We start from the raw sequence: 25,179 nt of genomic DNA on the forward strand, positions 1-25,179 counted from the left end.
CTACGTATTTATCCCCAACTGTATGTCCATTGAAATGCCAGGGTCGACTACTGCCTTGTATTTCTGGCTCATAGTGTACAGGGTGCTGACATTACACCGCCTTGTTTTGATCACTCTTTAATTAGAAAGGTGCCATTACAGGGTTCTCTGGCTTGTCCCTGTAGGATCATTCTTTTTGGAACCAGGTAGAACCTTTTCACCCAACAAAGAACCCTAAAATGGCACGTTTCTTTAGATGGAAAAGGGTCAATGTCGAACCCTTTTTTCTGAAGTGCCTTATCGTGAGCGGTGACTCAACAGTAATGACTATATTGAAGTGTAGGGGTAAGGTCACCTTGCCTGACGACTCAAACGTATTTTTTTCCGCTGCTCTATCGTTTGTTACCAACTTCAGTCTGAGGTTGCCATGAAGTCGTTTGTGGTGACGTCAAAATGACGGGTGTTGTACCAAACAATGTAATCAGCGATTGGATCATCTCTAACCAATCGGAGTAACAAAGCCAATGACACATTTTCAAACCTCCGCTTTACACGTAGGCTTTACACGCGTGTGTTCTGGCTCTTGCCCAGCCCATCTGTTTCTGGGACCAATCAGAACGGTTCATGTTTTTTTCCGTTCTAGAAATTGTCATATAGGTACTCCGATCCAGGCTCATTGTAAGGAAGAGACATCCGTGGGCGTGGCGTAGCAATTTGGCCGGAGCAAGGCGTTTGGGTAGCCAGGCAAAGGGCCATCTTGTGTTTCTGGAACAACTAGAGGCTATTAGTCAGGTTGACTGGGAGTTCAGCATTAGCCTTAACCCTCTGCCGTTTTACTGCCTATTAATACTACAGGGAGAAGTGACATTCGCGTGTCTCCTTAATTGCCTTTTAATGAATTGTTTATGCCCGAGTTTAATGATGTATATTGTGGCCCTGTAATGTGCCCTAATGATGCAGCACGAGGCGGCCGCCGATGAAGTATTAATTTGGACTGCCTCCCCGATGATTACTGCACCACCGCCGCTGCCTGCCCCCCCCCCCCCCCCCCCCCCCCCCCCCCCCCCCCCCCCCCCCCCCCCCACACACACACAGAACGTGATTCATGGAGACTTTCCGCTCGATGCATCGGCTTGATTTTTCACTGTCTTGCTCTACTATAATCCTGATGCATCCGTAGGGGATCCTCAGCAATTAGTTTAGCTTGTATTTGTTTTTGCAAGAGCCAGGCCAGATGAATCTAGAAGAAAAAAAGTCTGGATGAAATTATTGCCTCTTAAATGTAAAAGTTCTGAAGTCAAATGTTTGTACCCTCAACAAGTGTGGAGCAAGATGTTAACTGTCCCAACAGATGATGTTGAACTATTGTGGTTACTGCTGGTCTAACAAGCAAATATCTAAGCATGGCATAATGAGAGCTTCCACACTACTGAGCCGAACCAAACCAAGCTTGGCCTGGTTATGGATCCACCATAGTTGCTGGAACTAGGCGGGAAAGGATCATGCGAAAATAAAATAAATCAAATCAAATCAAATAACTGCGCCAGCACAGGTCGGATCTTGTTGGCACACTTGCGTGAAAAAGCAGTGCTTGGATCAGTGATGTCACTGTTGGAATTTTCCCTCTGTCCAAGCTGTAGTTTTTTCAGAATGGTGGTGTTCCTTTGTTAATTTTATGGTTTCCACTAGTTACCACAGCCACACAGTCAAAATGGGCTATATCTGATTTTATGGATGATTTCTGATTTTATAACGCATGTTTCTGTAGGTTGCCAAACCTTTTGTCGTTTTTTTTCAGACACCAATTACAAACAAAAAAATATTCCACTCAAGATTACGCAGACATTATTATGCAATTTTAAAACGATTACATAATTACATTATTAAACATAATTCCTCAAACATAAAATAACAGTATAATCTCTTATAGGGAGATTCTGTGTGTAGACCAAAGAATCAGTTGGAACTGAATGAGATGCGTGAGATAACAAGCAGCAGTAGTTCTGTTATTTTGGATGTTTTAGGATTGGGCGAAGGCAGTGCTTAAACCGTTTCGATTCAAGTGCTTTGCCCATGGGGGGGCTTTGGCTTTGTGAGGGTGGAGACTTTGGTCCCGATTCAATCAAATCATCTTTAGCCGAAATCCCCATAGCTGATGTTTTGACAGTGTAAGAGGGGGGACTGTTTTAGAGCTGTCAAATCCACAAGCGGCTCCCAGCATTATACCTAAAGCAGACATGGCCATTGGTTGCACCGAGTCGCTTTAAGATAAATCCCATACAGCTGAGCTAACAAGTCTAGAATGTGAAATGGTGTATACACCTTGATTAAGCTGATAGAAATCCTCATGATCACATTTAATGATTTTCAATTTGAGCGTCATTATTTCTACGGGACGGGTGTGGCTTCGTGACAATGATCACAAGAGCAGCTCCTCACCGATTTGACAGCTCCAACACAGTTCCACCTCTTACACCGCCAAAACATCAGCTATGCGGGTTTTGGCTATCGTCGGTTAGTGCCTGATCTGATTGAATCTAGGCCTTCATCTTTGCCGGAACTCTCAACCTCTAACACGTATAGTCCCAGAAGTTGATCATGCAGCTGAACAAATTACACAAGATTTTACTTCTGGGTTAACCGAGATTACATACATGAACATAATTATTACAACATTGTTGACAAGCATTTCAAAGTCCAATGGTACGAATTGGAATTCGTAACATATCTTCTTTTTTTCCCCAGGACGTAACGTCATACGAATTGGATGATGTTGCACACAATTGGGCAAAATCTTTGGGGACCGTTTATAGAAAACCTGCAACAGAAGAGGCTGTTCTGACTACTGTTGTGGCGGATGAAGAACAGAAAGTGTGGTCGGCTTTGAAGGTACGTATATTATGCTTTCTTAACATTACTGATCACAGCCTTGTGGCAGCCTCTGTGCTTTCCTCATTCACCTCTACAAAGGCCTTGTGCACCACCTCAGACAACTCCAGGTTGAGAAATTGCTCCTGAGCCCTTCAAAGGAGTCCATCATGCCCATCCATGCTGACCAGAACGGCTTTCAGGTTGCAGGCCTTCTCCATCTTCAGTCTGGACAAGTGCATATGTCCCACATGGGCCAGGTCCATGTAACAAAGTTATCATAACGTGAAGTCCCTCACCAGCTTCTCTAGCCCAGTTTGTCCCCTATCTCTTCCGGGAGCGTGCTCAGATTGCTCCAGAATCTGGCAGTTGACCTCAGGGATTAAGGTCAAGCAGAACATGCTCTCCTGATACACAAATGTTCTCTCACCTTGAACTGAGCTTCTCTGCTGGATCTCTTCTTGAACTGCTTTCCTCACTTGCCCTTGAAATAAATGACATTCACCAACAAGTTTTGGTTGTTGACAGCTCCCTTTTGCAACCGGTCCTGGAGTTTTCCCTTGGTCTTTTTATCCACCCAGTTGTTTATATTAACCCTAGCTGCCTCCGCATTGGACTCGAAGTCGACAGACTCTAACATGGCATCGTAGTACTTCCTAGTTTCACAGAGAAAAGCTTTTGAAAAGGCTTTGCCAGGTTCAGTGCATGGGGGTAGTGTGTACGGGGCCCAGACAGGAGTTTTCTGAACACCACAGCTTTGTGGAAGGGCAGGGCCTCTAACATCCATGTGGCAGTATTGCTCCTGGCCCCACTATTGGCCCCTGGCCCCTCCAAACAGGCAGTTGGCCAGGCTCAAGTGTGTATGGGGTTTGTCTTTGTTCAGCTCAGACAGGAGTTTTTTTTAACCCATCGTGGATGTCACCCTCAGCTTTGTGGAGGTGCAGCGCCTCTGACATCTGTGTAGCAATATTGCCCTTGGCCTCAAGGAATACTTTAGCCAAAGCAGAGGAGATTTGTATTTATTATGGATCTCCATTGCAGCTACTCTTCCTCGGGTCCAGCAAAATTAAGGCTGTTTATACAATTTAAAAACATTACAATACATTCACAGACTGTGTGACCTCAGGCCCCTACTCCACAACTACCACATATATACAGTACAAAATCCATGTGTACGTGTGTGTATAGTGCGTATGTTATCGTGTGAATGCATGTGTCTGTGCCTATGTTTCTGTTGCTTCACAGTCCCCGCTGTTCCATAAAGTGTTTTTTTAATCTGTTTTTTAAATCTAATTTTACTGCTTGCATGAGTTACTTGATGTGGAATAGAGTTCCATGTAGTCATGGCTCTATGTACTACTGTGTGCCTTCCATAGTCTGTTCTGGACTTGGGGACTGTGAAGAGACCTCTTGTGGCTTGTCTTGTGGGGTATGCATGGGTGTCTGAGCTGTGTGCCAGTAGTTCAAACAGACAGCTCGGTGCATTCAACATGTCAATACCTCTCATAAATACAAGCAGTGATGAAGTCAATCTTTCCTCCACTTTGAGCCAGGAGAGATTGACATGCATATGATTAATATTAGCTGTCTGTGTACACCCAAGGGCCAGCTGCCTTGTTGACAGTGCTGTCAAGAAGGTAGAGCAGCATCTTATCATGGACAAACTTCTCTCCATCTTAGCTATTGTTGTATCAATATGTTTTGACCATGACAGCTTATAAATCCAAGGTAACTCCAAACAGTTTAGTCACCTCAATTTCCACATTTATTTATTACAAGATTCAGTTGAGGTTTAGGGTTTAGTGATCCCAAATACAATGTTATTAGTTTTAGAAATATTTAGGACTAATTTATTCCTTGCCACCCATTCTGAAACTAACTGCAACTCTTTGTTAAGTGTTGCAGTCATTTCAATCGCTGTAGTAGCTGACATGTATAGTGTCGAGTCATCCGCATATATAGACACACTGGCCTTACTCAAAGCCAGTGCCAATTCATTAGTAAAGATTGAAAAAAGTAGTGAGCCTAGACAGCTGCCTTGGGGAATTCCTGATTCTACCTGGATTATGTTGGAGAGGCTTCCGTTAAAGAACACCCTCTGTGTTCTGTTAGACAGGTAACTAACTCTTTATCCACAATATAGCAGGGGGTGTAACACAAGTTTAGCCAACAGCAGACTATGATCTATAATGTGAAAAGACGCACTGAAGTCTAACAAAACAGCCCTCACAATCTTTTGTCATCAATTTCTCTCAGCCAATCATCAGTCATTTGTGTAAGTGCTGTGCTGTGCTTGTTGAATGTCTTTCTCTATAAGCATGCTGAACATTTGTTGTAATTTGTTTACTGTGAAATAGCATCGTATCTGGTCAAACACCATTTTCCCCCAAAGTTTACTAATGGTTGGTAACAGGTGGATTGGTCAAATCAAATCAAATGTATTTGTCACATACACATGGTTAGCAGATGTTAATGCGAGATGCTTGTGCTTCTAGTTCCGACAATGCAGTAATAACCAACGAGTAATCTAACCTAACAATTCCAAAACTACTACCTTATACACACAAGTGTAAAGGGATAAAGAATATGTACATAAAGATATATGAATGAGTGATGGTAAAGACCTGCATAGGCAAGATGCAGTAGATGGTATCGAGTACAGTATATACATATGAGATGAGTAATGTAGGGTATGTAAACAAAGTGGCATAGTTTAAAGTGGCTAGTGATACATGTATTACATAAAGATGCAGTATATGATATAGGGTACAGTATATACATATGAGATGAGTAATGTAGGGTATATAAACATTATATTAAGTAGCATTGTTTAAAGTGGTCGGATATTTAGGCAAGTAAAGGGGGCTTTACTATTCTTAGGTAGCAGAATGACTTTTGCTTCCGTCCAAGCCTGGGGGCACACACATTCTAGTGGACTTAAATAGGAAAATGGGACGCTATTAACCTCAATAATTTTCCATCCAAGTTGTCAGAAGGCGGTGGCTTGTCATTGTTGATAGACCATTGTTTTCACCTCTTCCACACTAAGTTTACGGAATTTAAAATTACAATGCTTGTCTTTCATAATACTGGTCAGATATACTTGGATGTGTAGTGTCAGCATTTGTTGCTGGCATGTCATGCCTACGTTAGCTAGTCTTGCCAATGAAAAAATCATTAAAGTAGTTGGCAATATCCGTTGGTTTTGTGATGAGTGAGCCATCTGATTCAATGAATGATGGAGCTGAGCTTGCCTTTTTTCCCAGAATTTCATTTAAGGTGCACCAAAGCTCTTTACTATCATTCTTTATTTCATATATCTTTGTTTTATAGTGTAGTTTCTTTTTCTTTTTATTCAGATGATTTCTCAATTTGCAATACGTTTTCCAATCGGTTGTGCAGCCAGACTTATTTGCCATTCCTTTTGCCTCATCCCTCGCAACCATACAATTTTTCAATTCCTCATCAATCCAAGGGGTTTTAACAGTTTTTACAGTCATTTTCTAAATGGGTGCGTGCTTATTAGTAACTGGAATAAGCAATTTCACAAATGTGTCAAGTGCAGCATCTGGTTGCTCCTCATTACACACCACAGACCAGCAAATATTCTTTACATTATCAACGTATGAATCACTACACAACGTATTGTATGACCTCTTATACACTATATTAGGCCCAGCCTTTGGAACTTTGGTGTTCCTAGATATGGCTACTATATTGTGATCACTAGATCCTATGGATTTGGATACTGCTTTCAAGCAAATTTCTGCAGCATTAGTAAAGATGTGATCAATACATGTTGATGATTTCATTCCTGTGCTGTTTGTAACTACCCTGGTAGGTTGACTGACAACCTGAACCAGGTTGCAGGCACTGGTTACAGTTTGAAGCTTTTTCTTGAGTGGGCAGCTTGATGAAAGCCAGTCAATATTTAAAATCACCCAGAAAATATAGTTCCCTGTTGATATCACATACATTATCAACCATTTCACAAATCTTATCCAGATACTGACTCTTAGCACTTGGTGGTTTATAGCAGCTTCACACCAGAATGGCCTTTAGGTGAGGCAGATGAACCTGTAGCCATATTACTTCAACAGTATTTAACATGAGATCCTCTTTAATCTTTACAGGAATGTGGTTCTGAATATTAACAGAGGAGAGAAGATGTTTCCTTCGCTGTTCCTCTCGCTGATCTTCTTGAAGATATTCAGGGAGGAGTTGTTGTTTGACAGAGAGATGCCATCGTAACTGTTGTGAGAGATGGGGAAGAACTGAAAATGAACTGATGTGAGATTTCTGGAGCAGGATGTGGTCTCAAAGGTGAGGAGGAAATGCATTCAGGTCAAAAGTACAAGTGTGCCAATCTTTTTTTCCCGAAGCAAAGCCCACCACTGGTGTGCATGGCCAAAGAGCTCTATTTTCATGACATTGAACAAATGTAAACGCCTGGAGTTTGCTTAACAGCATTGGCACATGGATTGGAATCAGTGCTATGGTCGGGTGACATGACAATAGACCTCTTTGGCCACACTCACCAGTGGTGGGTTTAGCGTTGAAATAAGGAAGCATACAGTAATAAGAAAATAACCCCATACCTACTGTAAAAAATGGTGGTGGATCTTTGATGTTATGGGTCCATTTTGGTTCCACTGGTCCTAGGACCCTTGTTAAGGTCAACGGCATCAACAACTATACCCAGTACCGGGACATTTTAACCCAAAACCTGGCTGCCTCTGCCAGGAGGCTGAATGTTGGCCTCAAGTGGATCTACCTTGAATCGAAGCGGGCAGTCCATCAGAGCAGACGAAGGATATCAAGGATCTGGAAAGATTCTGTATGGAGAAAATGGTCTAAGATCCCTCTTAATGTATTCTCCAATCTCATAAAGCATTTTTAGAAAAAGGCTAAGTGTTGTTATTCTAGCAAGGGGATAAAATAATATCATTGTTTTAAAAAATGTAGCATACAACACAGCTCAGTATTTGTATTATATATTTTATGTAGTCTTTTTTTGCTCATCTTTAGCGAGAGAGATTCAGCCTAACCTGCCTGAGGGAGGCCTCACCATGACTGTCGTCATTATGTGGCTTTGTCTCCTCTGATTACCCAGCTTTGATTTGGAAGGAGGGCAGACTGGGTGGAACCACAATGCATGTTTATGGTGTAAAGACAGACAAATTGCTAACGTCATGTTTTTAGTATTATTTTATCCATTTTAGGCGTGTGAATCAAAGGATAACATGTATAACCACCCCCTCCTTCTTTTCAGCACCATATGCTTTTATCTTGACAACTAGGATCATAAGAGACATTGAACCATTAAAAGGCTGCTAATGTTTCTGTTGAGGAGACAGCTAGTGAGCGCTTCCCAAATTGCACCCTATTCGCTATATAGTGCACTACTTTTGACCAGGGCTCGGATCAAAACTGGTGCACTATATAGGGGATAAGGTGCTATTTGGGACAGAGCCAGTGAAATGAAGGCATGTGAGATGGCCATGCTGAGGGATGAGCAGTGCTTTATACGCCGTGAACAGGGCCAGCAATTAGCCTGAATAATTACTCACTGAAGGGGAGACATGCTTCGCTCCACTGATCAGCAAAGTTCACGCAAAGTTATAATTAACAATAACTTGTTTACAAATGAACGCACACAAACATTTGTGTACTTAAGGGTGCACAGTGTAGTTAGCTCAGATGCATCTGAGTATGGTTGAAAAGCAACAATGTCAAATGGTGGAATTATGGGAGCAGGTGGAGTTATGGGGGCTGGTGAGCCTTTGTCACAGTTATCTGTCTAGAGGGAGCGAGAGAATCATCCCACTGGGCGCGAGCATCTAGTTTTGATTTACATTTGGTTGAGTTGTCAACTAAGGTGAATTCAACGTGAAATCAACAAAACATTTCACCATGTCATTGGATTTAGGTTAAAAGTTGGGTGAAAAAAATACTAAATTCCCTTAGGTTTATGACTTGTTTTCAAATCCAATCAGTTTCCCACGTGGATTCCCACGTCATCACAATGATGTGGAAACAACGTTGATTCAACCAGTTTTTTCCCAGTATTTCACTAAAATGTAATCATTTGAAACCTTTGCTTACATTTGTATACGATCATGTCTTTCTATTATTATATGTAGGAATACTTAGGAACAGATATCCAAAATTAAAATAACTTGGAGCTGATTTCCTGGTGTTTTTAGTCTTTTGTGTCCAACAATGAAAATTCTGTAAAATGTAAATTGGGGAACACTGCTGTAGGCTATGTACCTTGGGCACACAATGATCTATTGTATATATGCCCAAGGTACATAGCCTGCGGCAGGGAAAGTACTTTTTCCCTTGAATTTTTCCATAGCTTTATTCTAAAATTGCTTAAATAAATAAAATCCTCAGCAATGTACATACAATACCCCATAATGACAAATCGAAAATAGGTTTTTAGAAATTTTTGCAAATGTTTTAAAAATGTAAAACATAAATTCAGACCCTTTGCTATGAGATTAGAAATTGAGCTCAGTTGAATCCTGTTTCCATTGATCATCCTTGAGATGATTCTACAACTTGATTGGAGTCCACCTGTGGTCAATTCAATTGATTTGACATAATTTAGAAAGGCACACACCTGTCTATATATGGTCCCACAGTTGACAGTACATGTCAGAACAAAAACCAAGCCATGGGGTCGAAGGAATTGTCCGTAGAGCACAAAGACAGGACTGTGTCAAGGCACAGATCTGGAGAAGGGTACCAAAACATTTCTGCAGCATTGAAGGTCCCCAAGAACACAGTGACCTCCATCATTCTTCAATGGAAAACGTTTGGAACCACCAAGACTCTTCCTAGAGCTGGCTGCCTGGCCAAACTGAGCAATCGGAGGGCCTTGGTCAGGGAGGGGCCTTGACCAAGAAGCCGATGGTCACTCTGACAGAACTCCAGAGTTCCTCTGTGGAGATGGGAGAACTTTTCAGAAGGACAACCATCTCTGCAGCATTCCACCAATCAGGCCTTTATGGTAGAGCGGCAAGATGGAAGCCACTCCTCAGTAAAAGGCACATGACAGCCCCCTTGGAGTTTGCCTAAAGGCACCTAAAGACTCTGATAATGAGAAACAAGGTTCTCTGGTCTGATGAAACCAAGATTGAACTCTTTGGCCTGAATGCCAAGCATCATGTCAGGATGAAACCTGGCACCATCCCTATGGTGAAGCATGTTAGTGGGAGCATCATGCTGTGGGGATGTTTTTCAGCTGCAGGGACTGGGAGACTAATCAAGAAAAAGATTAACGGAGCAATGTATCCTTGATGAAAACCTGCTCAGGACCTCAGACTGGTGCACCTTCCAACAGGACAAATACCCTAAGCACACAGCCAAGACAATGCATGAGTGGCTTCGGGACAAGTCTCTGAATGTCCTTAAGTGACCCAGTCAGAGCCCGGATTTGAACCCAATAGAACATCTCTGGAGAGACCTGAAAATAGCTGTGCAGCGACACTTCGCATCCAACCTGACAGGGCCTGAGAGGATCTGCAGAGAAGAATGGGAGAGACTCCCAGAATACAGGTGTGCCAAGCTTGTAGCGTCATACCCAAGAAGACTCAATGCTGTAATCGCTGCCAAAGGTTCTTCAAAAAGTACTGAGTAAAGGGTCTGAATACTTATGTAAATGGGATATTATTATGCAAAATGTCTAAAAACCAGTTTTTGCTTTGTCATTAATGGCGTATTGTGTGTAGATTGATGAGGGGAAAACAATTGAATCAATTTTAGAATAAGGCTGTAACTTAACAAAATGTGGAAAATGGTCAAGTGGTCAAAATTCTTTCCAAAGGCACTGTATACACTAACTGACTAATAGAGGGTGCTATGTTGAAGCCACCGTTCCTCCATCTTGGCACTCCCCCATCATTGTAGAAAATATTTAGGAAGATATTGAAATGCATTTATTAATGACTACATTTGTTTTTGCCACATTCTATTAGACACTTTTAAATTATATGTGTGTGTGTATTTTTTATTTAACTAGGCAAGTCAGTTAAGAACAAATTCTTATTTACAATGACTGCTTAGGAACAGTGGGTTAACTGCCTTGTTCAGGAGTAGAACAACAGATTTTAACCTTGTCAGCACGGGGATTCGATCTAGCAACCTTTCGGTTACTGGCCCAATGCTCTAACCACTAGGCTACCTGCCAACCCGGAATATAGAAACCCTTCAAAAAAGGAAACATCCCTTTTTCAGGACCCTGTCTTTCAAAGATAATTCATAAAAATCCAAATAACTTCACAGATCTTCATTTTTCAGGACCCTGTCTTTCAAAGATAATTCATAAAAATCCAAATAACTTCACAGATCTTCATTTTTCAGGACCCTGTCTTTCAAAGATAATTCATAAAAATCCAAATAACTTCACAGATCTTCATTGTAAAGGGTTTAAACACTTTTTCCCATGCTTGTTCAATGACCCATAAACAATTAATGAACATGTACCTGTGGAACGGTTGTTAAGACACTAACAGCTTACAGACAGTAGGCAATTAAGGTCACAGTTATGAAAACTTAGGACACTGAAGAAGCATTTCTACTGACTCTGAAAAACACCAAAAGAAAGATGCCCAGGGTCCCTGCTCATCTGCGTGAACGTGCCTTAGGCATGCTGCAAGGAGGCATGAGGACTGCAGATGTGGCCAGGGCAATAAATTGCAGTGTCCGTACTGTGAGACCCCTAAGACAGCGCTACAGGGAGACAGGATGGACAGCTGTTCGTCCTCGCAGTGGCAGACCACGTGTAACAACATCTGCACAGATCGATACATCAAAACATTCAAGTTGCCGGACAGGTACAGTATGGCAACAACAACTGCCCAAGTTACACCAGGAACGCACAATCCCTCCATCAGTGCACAGACTGTCCGCAATAGGCTGAGAGAGGCTGGCCAGAGGGCTTGTAGGCCTGTTGTAAGGCAGGTCCTCACCAGACATCACTGGCAACAATGTCGCCTATGGGCACAAACCCACCATCGCTGGACCAGACAGGACTGGCAAAAACTGAGGAGTCGCAGTTTTGTCTCACCAGGGGTGATGGTCGATTTCACGCTTATCGTCAAAGGAATGAGAGTAACACAGAGGCATGTACTGTGGAGCAGGATCAATTTGAAGGTGGAGGGTTCGTCATGGTCTGGGGCGGTGTGTCACAGCATCATTGGACTAAGCTTGTTGTCATTGCAGGCAATCTCAACGCTGTGCGTTACAGGGAAGACATCCTCCTCCCTCATGTGGTACCCTTCCTGCAGGCTCATCCTGACATGACCCTCCAGCATGACAATGCCACCAGCCATACTGCTCGTCCTGTGCGTGATTTCCTGCAAGACAGGAATGTCAGTGTTCTGCCATGGCCAGCAAGGAGCCCGGATCTCAATCACATTGAGCACATCTGGGACCTGTTGGATCGGAGGGTGAGGGCTAAGGCCATTCCCCCCAGAAATGTCCAGGAACTTGCAGGTGCCTTGGTGGAAGAGTGGGGTAACATCTCCCTGCAAGAACTGGCAAATTTGGTGCAGTCCATGAGGAGGAGATGCACTGTAGTACTTAATGCAGCTGGTGGCCACACCAGATACTGACTGTTACTTTTGATTTTGACCCTTTGTTCATGGACACATTATCACATTTATGTTTGTCACATGTCTGTGGAACTTGTTCAGTTTATGTATCAGTTGTTGAATCTTGTTATGTTCATACAAATATTTACACATGTTAAGTTTGCTGAAAAAAGTTGACAGTGAGAGGATGTTTCTTTGCTGAGTTTATACAGTGGGGCAAAACAGTATTTAGTCAGCCACCAATTGTGTTCTTTCAAGGTCCTGGAGTGGCCTAGCCAGTCTCCAGATCTCAACCCCATAGAAAATCTTTGGAGGGAGTTGAAAGTCCGTGTTGCCCAGCAACAGCCCCAAAACATCACTGCTCTAGAAGAGATCTGCATGGGCCAAAATGGAATGGGCCAAAATACCAGCAACAGTGTGTGAAAACCTTGTGAAGACTTACAGAAAACATTTGACCTCTGTCATTGCCAACAAAGGGTATATAACAAAGTATTGAGATAAACTTTTGTTATTGACCAAATACTTATTTTCCACCATAATTTGCAAATAAATTCATAAAAAATCCTACAATGTGATTTTCTGGATTTCTTTTCCCTCATTTTGTCTGTCATAGTTGAAGTGTACCTATGATGAAAATTACAGGCCTCTCTCATCTTTTTAAGTGCAAAAACTTGCACAATTGGTGGCTGACTAAATACTTTTTTGCCCCACTGTATAAATGCTTGGTTACACAGCTTATTCAGATAAGTCCCCAATATCAACATTTCCAAGCAAACAAAAACAGGGAGAAGGGAGAATCTGTAGACATGCTGAGATAAAAGAAAATACTCTTTGCCATAATTCAGCCCGCCTTCACAAGACCGTAATATATGCAAATATGTCCCCTTTTGTGTTTGACACCTCCAGCAGAGGAATTATATTTCTGAGTGCATGATATTCAGTTTCAATGGCATATAGAATGTTCTATGGATGGCCTTCAACTGCAGTAATTTATGTCTGAGATGGTATGAACATGACTGGGTATTCAAACACATATGTAGCCATTCTCTTTCAACCCTTGATACATTTTGGAAATCAACTTTGGAGGTTTGTCAGACTGCCTTAATATAACATCTTACTTGTCCAGTGTTTACTGCACCGAGAGAATAAAGTGTTGCATCTGCGGAAAAATCACCTCACCTCTGTCACAAACTGGTCTTCCCTACTGCTGAAACCCCTGTCACCATCTAATCCTCCTAAAAATGAGGTATGACAAAGAATTACCTTGGTGTACATTTATTTATACATAATGTTATCCAATAATATAATCAATGGTTCAATAATTAAAATTACCATGATACCCAGTTCCCAGACTGTAGCTTTACACTTAAACTGCTGTCCTGTAGTTACTGTAGGTCTACCCATCAATTCAAGATGGAACGTTGTGTCATTCACTGTTATTGTTAATATAGGCTTACTGCATAATTCACCTGAACTCCGTAGACTGTTCTCCCCTTGCAGTCTGACCCTGCTGGGAACACGATCGCCCTCTGATCCTGCTAAGACATGATGAGTATAGTGTTGTGTACTGACTGCACTAGAGGGCTGCATCCCAACGGAATACCTGCGGGACCTACGGGTCCCAACAGAGATCATTGTGGCACGGTCTGTATTTTTCATGCTGAGGGTGGGAGCGGGCTGTCTGTCAGGCGACATTGGGATCAACATATTTTTGTTGTCCCACAGATTATTTGGAACGGTCCTCTTTCTGCTTTGTATGCATTAGCCTACATATTGTATTAAAAGCACATTTTTATTTGCATTAGTCACACACTCTGCTTCAACTTAAGTAGCCTACCACTGCTCTCCTAGTTGGGCGTGAGAGTTCAAGAGCGCCTAGTGTGCGTGGTCTCATTGAAATAGAGTAGGCTGCCTACATGGGTGGAGAATCAAGGGGCAGATCATTTGAATAGGACATTTACTTGAATATGATTAGACTAGACTGTACTACAGTGTCTGTAAATACACATTCATAATGGAACAAAGTGGAGGGTGCTCAACCAACGTGAGTCGAAGTGCAATCAAAAAATTTAATAATTTGAAAAGGAAAAGGCACAATGCGCACATTGTTTAGGCTACTATGGTGAGCAACCTTGTGCCTTTTTCATTTTCTATAAATATTGATTACCCATTTATTTGTCTCTGCCTGCAAATCGTCCTCCTATATGGTAGACTATATCTTATAGGCCTATGCAAAACCTAGCAAGTGTTGCTGTCATCAGTCTTGCTGTTTCCAGTTCAGTAGCCGTACCTGCGAGATCAGGTGTGCGTGTGTTCTCAATTAAATAGTTGGCTATAGCCTATTCATGGTTGGGGGATAACGGAGCAGTTATCTTTCCAAGGAAATGTTATTCCAAACTAGGCCTATGACTAGGCCATAGTTTACTACATTGCCTAGAAATAGGCCTAAATATTGGTCACTCATATTCGGTGGCGATTTTAGCATGTAAATCTTCGTGGGGTCCATCAAAAAAAAAAGTGGGATGCATGCCAGCAAAGCCACAACACTAAACAATACATTAATTGCACTCAAACGGTGCCCACAAACTGTTAGGGCTTACATAAAGCTGTCCCAACAGCTATCTGACTGATAACTAGAGGTGCTAGTGCTGACCTGGCTGTGGTAGCTACTTAGCTAGCGTAGCTTATTCATTCACCTCAGTTGAGGGGGGATGACACATTGGCTAACATTACATGTCAAGTTACAATACTTGCTCAGCACTGCGAATAAACACTAGTTTAGTTTTTTTTCTGTTAAGTTAAACATTGGTGACCTTGCCAGCTACATCAGTCAACTAAAGGAGAGGCAATTTCTGCTCTGCTTGCTTTTACAACTCGGTGAAAGAACGCAACACATACACACGGAACTATTCTCAACTCTCCAATGCTGGTCCAGCCAGCCATCCAGAAGCTTTGCCTTCACACAGCCTGTCAGCCCACTCTGTGGTGTCCACAAGTGGTCCTAAATCTAGCCGGCTGAACACTCCAAACAGCCTACCTGACTGCTTGGAGGTGTCTGCATGGTCCTAAAGCACCCCATCGCCGCTTTTGTATCACATACAATGATAAAACTGGGGGGGGGACAAAAATGCAATTTCAGAATGTGGAGGGGACATGACCCCATCCCCAGTGAAAGTTGATCACCTGAACAAGCTACAGACTAGCCAACCTGTATTGTTTCCATCCAAGTATATTTATTGTATGCCACGCGTTGTTTAATTTTGGCTGCATCATGAGAAAAAAAAAAGCTAACATTCAGCACAATCATCCTTAAATTACGTGGTGTTTTTGGTCCTAATGTAACGTTATAGTCTGCTATTATATTCAGTCTGTTATGTAGAGTACTAATTAATCATTCAGTAAGTGATGTGAGACAGTAATTCATTGCTCTGGTGCGCTCCAGCAGCACTACACCCTTGATTATACTCAGGTTTCCAAACTGATCACCAACCAGTTCCAAAGTGCCGTAATGAAAATGATTCACATGGCCATATCTCAATAAATCATTGTTAAGCCTACATACAGCCCAATGATGCCCTAAAATATTTGAGGGTGTCACATTCTGACCTTAGTTCTTTTGTTATGTCTGTGGTTTAGTATGGTCAGGGTGAGTTGGGTGGGCAGTCTATGTTCCTTTTTCTATGATTTGGGATTTCTGTGTTTGGCCTTCTATGGATCTCAATCAGAGGCAGCTGTCTATCTTTGTCCCTTATTGAGAACCATACTTAGGTAGCCTGGTTTCACTTTTGAGTGGTGGGTGATTGTTTCCTGTGTCTGTACCACACGGGACTGTTTAGATTTTAATTTGTTCATTCACGTTGTTATTTTGTATTTTTTGAGTGTTCAGTTTACTAAACTAAAATGGACACTTACCACGCTGCACATTGGTCCGACCTCTCTTACTCCTCGTCAGAAGAAGAGGAGAATCGTTACAGAGGGGGTCTGAAGAACACAATAAAATGGCCCAAGTATGCCATATACTGTATATGTATCCTTTAAATATTTGGTAGAAAAGTGGTGAAGAAGTGCCCAAAAATCTACCAAAATGACACATTTTGTCTGTACTTTAATCTGCATTTTGGAACCATGGACATGAAGCCATTTCCAATAGAACTCTACGTAAGTGATAATGGCGTCGAAACCGGTGTTTGGAGGATATATTGGCATGGGTGTTGTTAGACCCGAGATGAAGTCGTGCCAATATATTCTCCAAACACCGGCTTGAGGGCGTTATCACTTTTATACACTTGGTTACCAACATATTCAAATAATGATTTAAAAATGTTCATTTAAAAACTTTATTTTGATTCATTTCCACAAGATATAGTCGTGACAAAAATATAGGGTTGCTACCCAAGCCGGTTGGTCATTTGTTTGGTTGCCAGGGACGCGACCCAATACAGCTAACGCAATCACTTCAAACTGAAGTTGGAAAGACAGCAAACTAGCTGTTTTACCTGTTTTCTATTGATAGTTCTTTGAATATATGCATAAAAACGATGTTGATTCATGATTGACTAGCTTAGAAAAGCTGCCTCTCGGTCTGTCTCATCTCAACTCCGGACACGTCCATTACTATGGGACAGCTAGATATTGAATTTTAATATTGAAACAGTGTTGCAAATGGCGGAGAGACAGACAGCAAGGTTTATACAAATCTCTAAATGTTAGTATGTATAGATAGATTTTTTTTTTACCCCTTTTGTGATATCCAATTGTGATCTTGTCTCATCGCTGCAACTCAGGAGAGGGTTCAGGAGAGGTGAAGGTCGAGTCATGCGTCCTCCGAAACATGACCCACGAAACCAAGCTCCTTAACACCCGCCCGCTTTACCTGAAAGCAAGCCGCACCAATGTGTCGGAGGAAACATCGTCAGCCTGCAGGCGCCCGGCCACCACAAGGAGTCGCTAGAGCGCAATGAGCCAAGTAAAGCCCCCCCGGCCAAACCCTCCCCTAACCCGTGTGCCGCCCTATGGGACTCCCGGTCACGGCCGGTTGTGACGCAGCCTGGGATCGAACCCGGGTCTGTAGTGACGCCTCAAGCACTGCACTCAAGCAGTGCCTTAGACCGCTGCACCACTCGGGAGAAATATTAGTCTAAAATAAATGTGAGATAATGTTTAGATGCTTTTTATAGTGAAGATCAAATTTATAAATTGCCTGGCTGGGCTGATGAGACAGTGGATTACACAGTCAGATGGAACAGAGTAAATAGCCATTTAACATCATAGATTTAGCCGGTGGTAACTTGCTGGAATGCAGTTTTAAGCAATCAGCATTCAACCCACCCTTTGTATAACTTAATGTACGGGACGAGCTACGAAGCCTACATTAATTATTAAGCAAGCACTGTTTTGGTACATGTTATATATTCTAATCCACAGATATCACACACTCTTTTGAAATCATTAAGAGCATGCTGAAATTTTATCCTCAATCGAAGAATCAAAAATATTTTTATAAATCAGTGATTTGGACATCATTTTGGGCATATTTTTGGTCATATTTTCTAAAACGTCTTAAAAAACATACATGATCCATTTGATTGTATTTCCCACACTACATTGAAAATTTTAAGTCATTATTAGGCTTAATATGCCACATACTAATTAAATGATGGCCAATTCAAATTACAGAAAAGGTGGACAGGTGTGTAACGATGGGGAGCAGGTGTGCTCTCTGACGCGTGGCTCCAGTCGCAGGACGACGCAGGCCAGGGGAACAGCCCCGAGAGTAAGGAGCGGGCCAGTTCAGTCGGCAGAGATGGAAATCTCGGACGATGTTGGGGTCCAGGATGTTGGCTCCCGGGACCCAACAGCGCTCCTCTGGGCTGTACCCCTCCCAGTCCACCAGGTACTGGAGCCAACCCCCACGACGTCGGGAGTCCAGAAGAGACCTGACGGAATAGATTATTAAGGTCTCTCCTGGACTCCCGACATTGTGGGGGTCGGCTCCAGTACCTGGTCGACTGAGAGGGGTGCGGCCCAGAGGAGTGCTGTTGGGTCCCGTCCGGACCGTCCCGGTCCCATCGATGTCCATGGGAGGTGGAGGGGTGTCACAGGGGACGACACCAGCCAGGGGACCAGGAACCACCAGTCTGAGTAGGGAAACATAAAGAGGGTGAGATTGGATAGTGGATATGTTACCTCATTGACCCTCTGGAGGACCTTGAAGGGCCCCACAAACCGGGGTTGGAGAGACAGATGTGATCACAAGGATGGAACACAAGAGCCTCACCAATATGTGTGAAATGCTTGATAATGTATGTGATATCAACAGAGAAGTGTATTTTCTGGGAGATTTAAATATTGACTGGCTATCATCAAGCTGCCAAAAAAAATTCAAACTGTAACCAATGCCTGCAACATGGATCAGGTTGTCAGTCAACCTACCATGGTAGTTACAAACAGCACAATAATTAAATCATCAACAAGTATTGATCACATTTTTACTAACGCTGCAGATATTTGCTTGAAAGCAGTATCCAAATCCATAGGATATAGTGATCATAATATAGTAGCCATATCTAGGAACACCAAAGTTCCAAAGGCTGGGCCTAATATAGTGTATAAGAGGTCATACAATACGTTGTGTAGTGATTCATACGTTGATGATGTAAAGTATATTTTCTACTTTGTGGTGTGTAATGAGGAGCAACCAGATGCTGCATTTGACGCATTTATGAAACTACTTATTCCAGTTACTACTAAGCACGCACCCATTTAGAAAATGATTTTAAAACTTAAATCCCCTTCGATTGATGAGGAATTGAAAAATTGTATGGTTGAGAGGGATGAGGGAAAAGGTATGGCAATTAAGTTTGATTGGCAAACGTACTGCAAATTAAGAAATCATGTGGCTAAACTAAATAAAATATAAACTACACTATGAAACAAAGATACATTATAAAAAGAATGATAGTAAAAAGCGTTGGGGCACCTTAAATTAAACTCTGGGGAAAAAAGCCAACTTGGCTCCATCATTCATTGAATCAGATGGCTCATTCATCACAAAACCAACTGATATTGCCAACTACTTTAATGACTTTTTCATTGGCAAGATAAGCAAACTCAGGGATGACATGCCAGCAACACTACACATACAAGTATATCTGACCAAATTATGAAAGACAAGATTTGTACTTTTGAATTCTGTAAAGTCAGTGTGGGAGAAGTGAAAAAATTGTCCATTAACATTGATAAGCCACCGGGGTCTGACAATCTGAGGATAATAGGAGACGATATTGCCGCTCCTTTTTGCCACATCTTCAATTTAAGCCTACTAGAGAGCGTGTGCCCTCAAGCCTGGAGGGAAGCTAAAGTCATTCCGTTATCCAAGAATAGTAAAGTCCCCTTTGCTGGCTCAAATAGCCAACCAATCAGCCTGTTACCAACCCTTAGTAAACTTCTGGGAAAAATCGTGTTTGACCAGATACAATGCTTTTTCACAGTATACAAATTGACAAAATAATTTCAGCATGCTTATAAGGAAGGACATTCAACAAGCACAGCACTTACACAAATGATTGATAATTGGCTGAGAGAAATTGATGATAAAATTATTGTGGGGGCTGTCTTGTTAGACGTCAGTGCAGCTTTTGACATTATTGGTCATAGTCTGCTGCTGGAAAAACTTGTGTTATAGCTTTACACCCCCTGCTATATTGTGGATAAAGAGTTACTTGTCTAACATAAGACAGAGTGTGTTCTTCAATGGAAGCCTATCAAATATAATCCAGTCAGAATCAGGAATTCCCCAGGGTAGCTGTTTAGGCCCCCTGCTTTTAATTATTATTTTTTTACTAATGACATGACACTGACTGAGTAAAGCCACAGTTTCTATGTATGTGGATGACTCAACACTCTACATGTCAGTTGCTACAGTGACTGAAATGACTGCAACACTCAACAAAGAGCTGCAGTTAGTTTCAGAGTGGGTGGCAAGGAATAAGGTAGCCCTAAATATTTCTAAAACTAAAAGCATTGTATTTGGAACAAAACACTCACTAAACCCTAAACCTCAACTAAATCTTGTAATAAATCATGTGGAAATTGAGCAAGTTGAGATGACTAAACTGCTTGGAGTAACACTAGATTGTAAACTGTCATGGTCAAAACATATTGACGCAGTAGTAGCTAAGATGGCGAGAAGTTTGTCCATAATAAAGCGATGCTCTGTCTTCTTAATACTATTAACAAGGGAGGTCCTACAGGCCCTAGTTTTGTCGCACCTTGACTACTGTTCAGTCGTGTGGTCAGGTACCAGAAAAAAGGACTCCGGAAAGTTGCAATTGGCTCAGAACAAGGCAGCACGGCTGGCCCTTGGATGTACACAGAACTAATAATGTCAATCGCTCCTGGCTCAAAGTGGAGGAGAGATTGACTTCATTGTATTTATGAGAGGCATTGACATGTTGAATGCACCGAGCTGTCTGTCTAAACTACTGGCACACAGCTCGGACACCCATGCATACCCACAAGACATGCCACAAGAGGTCTCTTCACAGTCCCCAAGTCCAGAACAGACTATGGGAGGCACACAGTATAACATAGAGCCATGACTACATGGAACTCTATTTCACATCAAGTAACTGACGCAAGCAACAAAATTTGATTTAAAAAACAGATAAAAACACCTTATGGAACAGCGGGGACTGTGAAGCAGCACAAACATTGACAAACACACATGGATTTAGTACTGTAGATATGTGGTAGGGGCCTGGGGGCCCACAGTGTTATGTGAAATCTGTGAATGTATTGTAATGTTGAAAAATTGTATAAACTGCCTTAATTTTCCTGGACCCCAGGAAGAGTAGCCGCTGCTTTGGCAGCAGCTAATGTGGATTCATAATAAATACAAATACTGCGATGGCGGTCCGCTTGCGCCTTCTGGTGGCAGACGGCACATTGGAACCTCACCTGGGCAGGGTTCCGAATCTCATCTGTTTGTCAGAACTACTTGTCCACCCAGGGGCTTTGGTCTGGCTCAGAGTCCATGGAACCAGGGCCGATATCCCAGGATGCACTGGAAAGGGGCGACGACGTGAGTTCTGGGTATACTCTGCCCAGGGAAGGAACCTCCCCAGCTCCTGGTTGGTCCTCTCCACCTGCCCGTGGGACTGAGGCCAGATCATATCACTTACACCTTACCTGCCACCCTAGACCCACTTCAGTTTGCATACCTCCCCAACAGGGCCACAGACGATGCAATTGCTATCACACTCCACACTTCTCCATACTATCCCATCTGGACAATAGGAATACCTATGTAAGAATGCTGTTCATGGACTACAGCTCAGCCTTCAACACCATAGTACCCTCCAAGCTCATCATTAAGCTTGAGGCCCTGGGTCTCAACACCACCCTGTGCAATTGGTTGCTGGACTTTCTGACCGGCCGCCCCCCAGGTGGTGAAGGTAGGAAACACATCTCCACTTCGCTGATCCTCAACACTGGGGCCCCACAAGGGTGCATGCTCAGCCCCCTCCTGTACTCCCTGTTCACCCATGACTGCGTAGTCATGCACAACTCCAACTCAAATCATCAAGTTTGTGGACGACACAACAGTATTGGGCTTGATTATCAACAACGACGAGACAGCCTACAGGGAGGAGGTTAGGTCACTCGGAGTGTGGTGTCAGGAAAACAACCTCTCACTCAACGTCAACAAAACAAAGGAGATGATCATGGACTTCAGGAAACAGCAGAGGGAGCACATTGATGTGACAGTGGAGAAGGTGAAACGTTAAGTTCCTCGGCATACACATCACGGACAAACTGAAATGGTCCACCCCCGCAGCAGCACCTCTTTAACCTCAGGAGGCTGAAGAAATTTGGCTTGTCAACCACCTGAGCCACTGCCTGTTCACCCCACTGCCATCCAGAAGGCGAGGTCAGTACAGATGAATCAAAGCTGGGACTGAGAGACTAAAAAACAGCTTCTTTCTCAAGCCATCAAACTGTTAAACAGCATTCACTAACAGAGGCTGCTGCCTACATACAGACTCAAATCATTGGCCTCTTTAATAAATGGATCACTAGTCACTTTAAGTAATGCCACTTTAATAATGTTTACATATCTTACATTACTCATCTCATATGTATATAGTGTATTTTATACCATCTATTGCATCTTGCCTATGCCGCTCGGCCATCGCTCATCCATATATTTATATGTACATATTCCTATTCCATCCCTTTACATTTGTGTGTATAAGGTATTTGTTGTGGAACTGTTAGATTACTTATTAGATATTACTGCACTGTTGGAACTAGAAGAACAAGCATTTCGCTACACTCGCATTAACATCTGCTAACCATGTGGATGTGACCAATAAAATTTGATTTGATACCTGTATGTGAGGCTGGCCGTGGCCCCAAACTTCTTCACGAAGGCTCTCCATACCCGCGACGTGAATTGGGCGCCACGATCGGAGACAATGTCCTCCAGAAGGTCATAGTACCCGGAAGACCTGCTGGAACAGTGCATTAATGACCTGGAGAGCAGTAGGGAGACCAGAGAGATGAATAAAATGGCAGGATTTGGTGAAACCTTCAGATGGAGGAAGTATCGAAATCTATGGACACATGGGACCAAGGCCGCTGAGGCACGGGAAGGGGAAAGAGTTTCCCTGCTGGAGTGTGCTGGGGAGATTTGGTTTGGGCACACACGGAGCAGGAGTTGACATAACGGGCGATGTCCTGCGCAAAAGTGAGCCACCAGTATTTCGCAGAGATGGATTGAATGGTGCAGGTGATAACTGGGTGTCTAGTGGCAAGGGATGTGGGCTTCCAGGTCAACAGCTGATCCCTTACCTCTGTGGGGACGCAGGTGCGCTCTGGAGGGCTGGTAGTAGGCACATGTTCCCTCTCCAGAGCCTGGTGGATGTCCACGTCTGTGTCCCAAAGCACGGGGGCAATGTTTCGGGAGGGCGGAATGATGGGTGCACTCAGGACAGGAACCTCTCCCGAATCGTAGAGACGGGACAGGGAATCGGCTTTGATGGCCTTTGAACATAGGAGATATGACAGGGTGAAGTTGAATCTAGTGAAGAAAAGGGCCCACCTTGCTTGGCATGGGTTCAGCCGCCTAGCTGTCCGTATGTACTCCAGGTTCCGATGGTCGGTGAGGATAAGAAATGGGTCTTTGGTAACCTCTAGCTAGTGTTTCCACTCCTCTAATGCCAACTTCACTGCCTGGAGCTCCCGATCGCCGAAGTCAAAGTTCCTCTCTGCAGAAAACAGTTTCTTAGAGTGGTATGTACATGGATACAATTTCTGTGGGTTACCTTGGCGTTGGGACAGGATGGCCCCCATGCCCACTTCTGAGGAATCCACCTCCACCACGAAGGGCAGTATAAGATCTCGGTGGTTCAGCAATGGGGCGGAGGTGAAACGCCCCTTTAGTAGGCGGAAGGCCTCATCAGCTGCAGGACTCCACACCAACTTACGGGGACCACCCTTGAGAGGTTTTGGAGCTGAAGTTTTTAATGAAGTGGCAGTAGAAGTTGGCAAACCCCAAAAAGCTTTGTTGTCCCTTATGGTGGTTGGGACTGGCCATGACCTGACTGCCTCGACTTTCCTCTCCTCCATCACCACTCCCTGTGGGCTGATCTGGTATCCCAGGAAGGAGACGGCGATCTGATGGAACTGGCACTTCTCCGCTTTGACTTACAGGCAGGCGGTTCTCCAGGAGGCATCCTAGGACTATCCGGACGTGGACGATGCTATGCTCCAAGGTGGCCGAGTAGACCACGATGTCGTCGATATACATGACCACCTAGCGCCCGAGCATGTCCCGGAACACTTCATTCACGAATGACTGGAACACAGACGCGCCGTGGCTAATCCACAAGGCATAATCCACAAGGCATCACCAAGTTCTTGTAGTGCCCAGATATCGTACTGAAGGCCGTTTTCTATTCATTCCCCTCCTGCATGCGGATCAGATTGATCAGTTTAGTAAAGAAAACTGGCCCCACAGAGCTCCTCTATGGCCTTGGTTTCAAACCACCAACAAATGGTAGACGCGGCTGCGTGGAAGCGCAGAGTCTGCAAGCAGGTCGATGGTACTGTCCCAGGGGTGATGAAGAGGGAGACAGGGGGCTCGGGTCTTGGAGAAAAACCCCTGGAGATCCTGGTAAACCTCTGGGAGGTCGGGCTGGAGGGCTACCACAGGACTCTCAACTGACGTTGAACCACAGGGTAAGGGAAAGCAGGTCTTCCGACATCCTCGACCAGGAGATGGTGGGATCATGACATTGGGGTCACGGGAGGCCCAGGATGACTTTGTGTACTGGTGTGTTGATGATGAGGAAGGGAAGGCTTTCTTGGTGCTGGGGTCCCAAGGTGAGGGTGAGTATTGCTGTGATGTGCATGATTGTGCCGGATCCCAACGGTCAATTATCCAAGGCTTGGACAGGAAAAGGAGAGGAGCGCGGGTGCGAGGTGGTGTTCAGGGAGGAGGCGAGGGCCTCCTGGAGCTATAGCGACAACACATGAGAAACAACCAGCCAGTAAAATGGAAACCAGGAAGGATTTGGTGGAAAGCAATGATGATGAAATACTCACGCCTACCCCAGGAGACAGATGATCACGGGACCGCCCATCTCTCCCTGTGGACCGCGGGTTGGGAGGTACCGGACACCGCTGAAGCTGGTGCCCATTCTGGCCGCAATAGGAACATAGCTCC

At 43.6% G+C, this 25,179-nt stretch overlaps 1 pseudogene; it reads right to left on the reverse strand.

The window, feature by feature from the left end:
• Window positions 1–2,549: 2,549 nt before the first annotated feature.
• Window positions 2,550–21,622, reverse strand: LOC139385544 (serpin B6-like; annotated as a pseudogene).
• Between the last annotated feature and the right edge of the window lie 3,557 nt (window positions 21,623–25,179).

Source organism: Oncorhynchus clarkii, chromosome 3, assembly GCF_045791955.1.
Source record: "Oncorhynchus clarkii lewisi isolate Uvic-CL-2024 chromosome 3, UVic_Ocla_1.0, whole genome shotgun sequence".
Lineage (NCBI taxonomy): Eukaryota > Metazoa > Chordata > Actinopteri > Salmoniformes > Salmonidae > Oncorhynchus > Oncorhynchus clarkii.